Genomic DNA, 7107 nt, shown 5'->3' with positions numbered 1-7107 from the left:
GTGTGTGTGATTACTTGGTTGATTGCTCGTATTATTGACTGACTGACTGACTTACTGGTGGACTTGACTGACTGATTGAGTAAGACTGAGCGAGTGAGTGAGTGAGTGAGTGAGTGAGTGAGTGAGTGAGTGACTGACTGACTGACTGACTGACAAAACAACTCCATAAAATAACCAACAAAATAAATGACCAACTAACCTAACACACACACAAAAAAAAAACACGACTGACTTACTGACTGACTAACTGACTGACTAACTGACTGACTGACTGACTGACTGACTGACTGACAAAACAAGTCCATAAAATTACTAACAAAATAAATGACCAACTAACCTAACACACACAAAAAAAAACACGACTGACTTACTGACTGACTGACTGACTGACTGACTGACCGATTGACTGACTGGTTGAATTCCCGCAATTTCTCACAAATCTAGAACTGATGAGGTACGATAATTATTCTTCATCATATTCGTGTTTCCTAAATTATATAATGAATTTTCGATTTAGTACGAAGATTTAATTATTCATTTTAGTATTATATTTGTTTGTCTGTTGTTTTATTATATTTCATTGTGTTAGTGTATGTATTTCTCTCTCTCTCTCTCTCTCTCTCTCTCTCTCTCTCTCTCTCTCTCTCTCTCTCTCACACACACACACACACACACCTGTCCGTACTCTCTCTCTCTCTCCCTCTCGTCCACCTGTCTAATAATTTCTAAGGTTTAATCATAATAAAAGTAGCTGAACCGTGTCTGAAACTATCTTTTTTTCTTTTTTCTTTTCTCTTTTTTTTCATCTCTGGCAACTTTCCTCACTTTATTAAAATACGCTTTGTGACTCTCTCTCTCTCTCTCTCTCTCTCTCTCTCTCTCTCTCTCTCTCTCTCTCTCTCTCTCTCTCTCTCTCTCTCTCTCTCTCTCTCTCTCTCTCTCTCTCTCTCTCTCTCTCTCTCTCTCTCTCTCTCTCTCTCTTCTTTATATTTTCTCCTTTTCTTGATTTCCTTTCCTCTTTATTTTCATTTTCGACTGTGTTCCTTCTCTCTCTCTATCTCTCTCTCTCTCTCTCTCTCTCTCTCTCTCTCTCTCTCTCTCTCTCTCTCTCTCTCTCTCTCTCTCTCTCTCTCTCTTTTATATTTTCTCCTTTTCTTGATTTCCTTTCCTCTTTATTTTCATTTTCGACTGTGTTCCTTCTCTCTCTCTCTCTCTCTCTCTCTCTCTCTCTCTCTCTCTCTCTCTCTCTCTCTCTCTCTCTCTCTCTCTCTCTCTCTCTCTCTCTCTCTCTCTCTCTCTCTCTCTCTCTCTCTCTCTCTCTCTCTCTCTCTCTCTCTCTCTCTTTTCTCTCTCTCTCTCTATTTTTTATTTTCCTTCTTCTTTCTTCTTTTTCTTCTACTTATTTTCTTCTTCCTCCTTTCTTTCCTTTCGTTCATTCTTCCTTTCTTTTCCATTTCCTTTTCTTTTTCTTCCCTTCCTTCCAGATGTTTCCCTTCTTTCTCTCTTTTTTCCATCTCCTTTCTCTTCCCTCCTTTCTTTCCTGTATTTCTTTCTTCTTCTTTCTTATTCCTTATTTTCTTTTCCTTTTCTTCCTTCCTTCCTTCTTCCTTTTCTTCTTTCTTTCAAGTATTTTCTCTTTTATATTTTACCTTCTGTTACCTTCTTTTTTTCCTGTTTTTCTTTCTTTCTTTCGTATTTTATTTTCCTTCTTCTTTCTTCCTTCGTTCCTTTTCTCTTTATTTTCCTCCATCACCCTTCTTTAAGTTCTCTTCCCTCCTTTCTTTCCTGTATTTCTTTCTTTCTTTCTTTCTTATTCCCTTATTTTCTTTTCCTTTTTCTTCCTTCCTTCTTTCCTTTTGTTCTTTCTTTCGTATTTTTCTCTTTTTTTCTCCATCACCCTTCTTTTACCTCCTTTCTTTCCTGTATTCCTTTCTTTCTTTCTTTCTAATTCCCTTTTTCCTTCCTTCTTTCCTCTCTTCTCTTTCTCTTTCCCTTTTTATCTTAGTTTTCCTCTTTCCTTCTCGTCTTCCTTCCGTCCTTCCTCTCTTCCTTTCATGCATCCCTTTTTTTGCTCCCACCATCTTTCTCTTTCTTCTCCTCTCCTTACCTTTTTCCTTCCTTCCTTCCTTCCTTCCTTTCATTCTCCCCCGTTTTCCTTTCCTTCCCGTTTTCTTCCCATCCTTGAAGCCATGACTCATTGATATGGTTTCAGTTCGTTGTGATAGAAATGCTGCCGGACCGTTTCACTGCAAGGAGTCGAACTGAAAAATTGGTTGAATGGTTGAATGGTGTGATGGTTAAAGGGAGACGAAAGGGGAAGGGAGGGGGGGAGAGTAGGGGGGGAATAGGGAAGGGGACTGAGAGGAAATAGGTAAATTGAAAGGGAGGTAAGGATATTGCTGATGGGGAAGGTGGTTAAATGGAGAGGAATGGAAAGGGGAAGAGTGTGAGGGGAAATGGGAAGGGAAGGGAGGTATAAGGGAGCTTTGAGAGGGAATAGGTAAGTGGAAATGGGGGAAAGGATGAAGAGGGTTGAAATAGGGAGAGTGACTGTGAAGGGGGAAGAGAAAGAAGAGGGAAAAAGTGAGAGAAAATAGGGAGAGAAAGGGGAGAGGAACGGAGTCTTTGAAGGAAAATAGTTAAGTGGAAATGGGGAAAAGGATGGAAGGGGTTGGAATAGGAAGGGAGGGGAAGTAATGGGGAAAAGAAAGGGAGGAATATAAAAGGTAAAATGGGGAGAGAAGGGGGAGGAAGGAAGTCTTTGAGGGGAATAGGTAAAGTGGAAATAGGGAAAAGGAAGGAAGGGGTTAGAATAGGGAGGGAGGGGAAGTAATGGGGAAAAGAAAGGGAGGACTATAAAAGGTAAAATGGGGAAAAGAGAAGAAAAGGAAGAATGTAAGGGGAAAATAGGGAGGAGAGGGGAGAGGAAGGGAGACTTTGAAGGAAAATAGTTCAGTGGAAATGGGGGAAAGAATGGAAAGGGTTGGAATAGGGAATGGGAAATGTGAAGGGGGGAAGAAAGGAATGGGAAGAATGTAGAGAGGTAAAATAGGGAAGAGAGGGGAGAGGAAGGGAGTCTTCGAAGGGAAATAGTTAAATGGAAATGGGGGAAGAATGGAAGGGGTTGGAATAGGGAAGGGGAACTGTGAGGGGGGAAAAAAGAAAGGGAAGAATGTAAGGGAAAAATAGGGAGAGAAAAGGGAGGGGAAGGGAGACTTTGAAGGAAATAGTTAAATGGAAATGGGTAAAAAATGAAAGGGGTTGGAATAGGGGAGAGGGACTGTGAAAGGGGGAAAAAAGTAAAGGGAAAAATGTAAGAGGGGGAATGGGGAAGGAAAAGGGAGGGGAAGGAATAGTTAAATGGAAATGGGTAAAAAATGGAAGGGGCTGGAATAGGGAGAGGGACTGTGAGGGGGAGAAAGGGATAGGAAAGGAGAACAATGATGAGGGAATGGGAAGGGGAAAGAATGAAGAAGATTGGGAATAGGAAAGGGGAAAGAAGAAGGGGGATTGGAACATATTTAAACTCTCGCGCTCTCTCTCTCTCTCTCTCTCTCTCTCTCTCTCTCTCTCTCTCTCACCTCCTTCCTCCTCCACAAGTCAAGCACTACCCCCCTTACCTCCTCCCCCCTCACAAAATCAGGCACCACTACCCCCTCTCTCTCCCCTCCTTCTCCTTCCTCTAGTTGCGTGACACCCTCCCCCCTCACCTGTCGCCTCCCCACTGGCCCCTGCAGGCAAAATACTCCGGCTTTATGCTCATATATATACCCTCGCCCGCCCGGCCCCCTGGTGGCAGAAATATGAAACACGCCTCGGCCTGCCTGCCCTCTGCTTGCGCCCAAGGAAACTCGTGCATGAAGGGAAGGAAGTTTTTAATAATTTGTTTTGTTTTTAGAGAGTTATTGAGCGAGGGAAATGGAGTGAAATGAAATTGGAATGATGAAAATACTCTTGTTCATCTTTTCTTCTTGTTCTCCTTTTCATTCTTTCTCCTTTTCCTTAATTTTTTGTCTTTCGTATTTCTTGTTGTTATGGTTGTTCATTTTCTTTTTCTTCCTCTTTATTTTCTTCCTCTTCGTCCTTGTTATAAGAAAATGGTAAGAAGGAAAAATAATAATAAGCAGGAAATTCGTACATATATTGAAGCATGGTTTTGTGATTATTTTCCTTTGTTTTATAGTTAGAGAACCGTGGATCATAACCTTTTTACTTACAGGGACTCCCCCCCACCCCTAGGAATGGAGGAAAGGATGATGAGGATTGGGAGTGTGAGGAAGAAAGGAGAGGAGGTGAATAGGAGGGGAATAGGGATAGGAGGGGAGGGGAAGGGAAACATTGAGAGGGAATAGGTAAGGTGTAAGATGGAGGGGGTTGGAATAGGGAGAGGGACTGTGAAGGGGGAAAAGAAAGGGAAGGGAAGAATGTAAGCGGAAAATAGGGAGGGGGGGAGAGATTGGAAGTGAGCTCTTTGCATATGTAGATAAGATTCACACCCATATTTACTAACAGTGGAAAGCCTGACTAGATTACAGAAAGCTAGAGAAAAGAAAGGCGATGATTTTGCATTTTCATAAATTTCTTATTACTTACAGGGAGTTTTATAGAAAGCTAATTCGCACTCCACTTTCTACTCTTTTTTTTTTTTTTGCCGATTTACACTCAACAGGCGAGAGAGAGAGAGAGAGAGAGAGAGAATGGAAAGAAAAAGCCAGAGACAGAAAAAATAAAAGGAGGAAAGAGAAAAGGAAGAAAAAAAAGAAAGAGGGGAATAATGAAAGAGAGGAAAAGAGCGAAAAATAACTAGATAAAAGAAATAACAAAAAAGCAGACCAGTGAAGGAAGAAAAAAAAACAAGATTAAAAGATAGATAGAGAGAATCAGAGGAAGAGAGAGAATCAGAGAGAGAGAGAGAGAGAGCAAGCAGAATATTACCAGGAGCACCGGCGGAGAGATAAAACAAGGCAACAAAATGGGTCCCGCGGGCCGATAAATTTACAACAAAATAAGAAAACGCGAATTTGTTAACAGAATGAAGAGAATGTTTTACTAGCCCCCTCCTCCTCCCTCTCCTCCCCCTCCCCCTCCTCCTTCTCCTCCTCCTCCCCCTCCTCTTCCTTCTCCTCCTCCTCCTCCTCCTCCTCCTCCTCCTCTTCCTCCTCCTACCTGTTAAACGCTTACAGGATTTGTGTTGGAAGTGGATTGGTGTTCCTTCTCTCTCTCTCTCTCTCTCTCTCTCTCTCTCTCTCTCTCTCTCTCTCTCTCTCTCTCTCTCTCTCTCTCTCTCTCTCTCTCTCTCTCTCTCTCTCTCTCTCTCTCTCTCTCTCTCTCTTTTTTCTTTTTCATTTTTCTTTCATTTTTTTCTTTCTTTCTCTATTTTATCTCTCCTTTGTCTCTGCCTTTCTCTTCTCTCTCTCTCTCTTTCTCTCATGAAAATCCGACAAAAACAGAAAATACAACTATCAGATGACAGCAACGTAGAGGAAGCCTGGCTAAGCCTTAAGTACTCCACTCCTCAACAGAACACATTCGTCACCTTGAAAGCAATTAACACTAATAAAAGCCCGCAATGGTTTATGGCAGAAATTAAACAATAAGTCAATGAGAAGAAAATTGCTTTACAAATTAAAGAAAGAACAAGCACTTGGCATAGACTTTACTCAATGATACGACGACAGTAAAAACTAGTAGGTCAAATAAGCGTAGATGCAGAAGAAAATATTACGTAACTGTAAATGATAAAATCTTTCTTCAGTTACATAAACAACGAAAGGTGGTAATTATTGGACCGTTAACAAACAGCGACGGTGCACTAGTGACTGACAACCAACACATTACCGACCCTCTTAAACAATTACTTTTCCTGATTATTTATTCTCTCTCTCTCTCTCTCTCTCTCTCTGCCAACACCAGTACTATTGTAAAATCTCGGCATACATTGCCCTAATTTTGAAATAACAACCATTGAGTGTAAAGCTCTCCATTCATAAAACAAGCCAGAATACTGGGTACGACAAGTATGTCAACTCTGCTGAAAGAACAAAAGGTAAATACTCTCTCTCTCTCTCTCCGTATTCAATATTATGTGTCCTTGCGACAAGGCATCGTCCTTCAGATTGGAAAAAGGCCAACATTGACACCGATTTTCAAGAAGGTAAAAGTACCGGAGTAATTACAGATTACATTAATCTAACTTCGGTTGGGTAAAGCTACTTGAGGCATAATACCGAGACAAATTGAATTGTGAAAACACTCATTGATTGGGGACTCGCAACATGGCTTCCAGAAACAAAAGGTACCTATCAAACTATGTACCTGTAACCTCTTCACTGTTTATGACATGGCAAATCACTGGACGTAGTCTATCTTGATTTCGAAAGCGTTGATAAAAGTCCCACGCGCAATTCTTTTATAGAAATTAAAGCAAATGAGGTATTGACGGTCAAATGTAACCAATGGATCGCTTGATTGGTTGAACGCCAGACAACAAGAGTAGTGATCAAACTGGTTTAATAACTCAGGAGTGGGCGCTATTACTAAGTGGCGTCATAAAATCGATCCTTGTTGATGCTCTTCATTATTTACATCAACGGCCCGTGGATATTTGGACTCATCGCCACATTAAATAGAATTTGGACAACACAAAAAGATTGGCAACTCCGGTTCTCGCCTGACGGGGAGCAAACCGAAAACCTCCAAGAGCTTTGCTTTGAAATTCAACTTGGTCGGATAGATGGTGCCCTTCGCGTGAACAAGTGCCAGGTGCCGCTTCAAGTTGGAACGAGGGACTAAAGTTCAGATACGAAATGCGCGGCGTTAAACTCAAAAGCGTTCAGTATCCAAGACGCAGGGGTCAAAATCGCGTCAACCTCAAATTCTCGGCAATGCGTGATGCAGCAAATAAAGAAGCGAACAGAATATTTGGAAGCTGTTAAAAAGAAACTTTATTCAAGAATAAGATGTAATGCTCGCTCTACAACAACAGTTTAGTCAGACCCCACTTGGATATGCGGTACAGTTTTTGGTCTCACCATGCAAAGGATGTTGCTAAATTAGAGGTGTTCCAACGTCAGGCAGCAATAGTCCCTTCCTTGCCTGTAAATCCTA

Source organism: Eriocheir sinensis, chromosome 30 (genome assembly GCF_024679095.1).
Source record: "Eriocheir sinensis breed Jianghai 21 chromosome 30, ASM2467909v1, whole genome shotgun sequence".
Taxonomy (NCBI): domain Eukaryota; kingdom Metazoa; phylum Arthropoda; class Malacostraca; order Decapoda; family Varunidae; genus Eriocheir; species Eriocheir sinensis.
The sequence above is the reverse complement of the archived record's forward strand: the minus strand, read 5'-3'. Positions refer to the sequence as shown.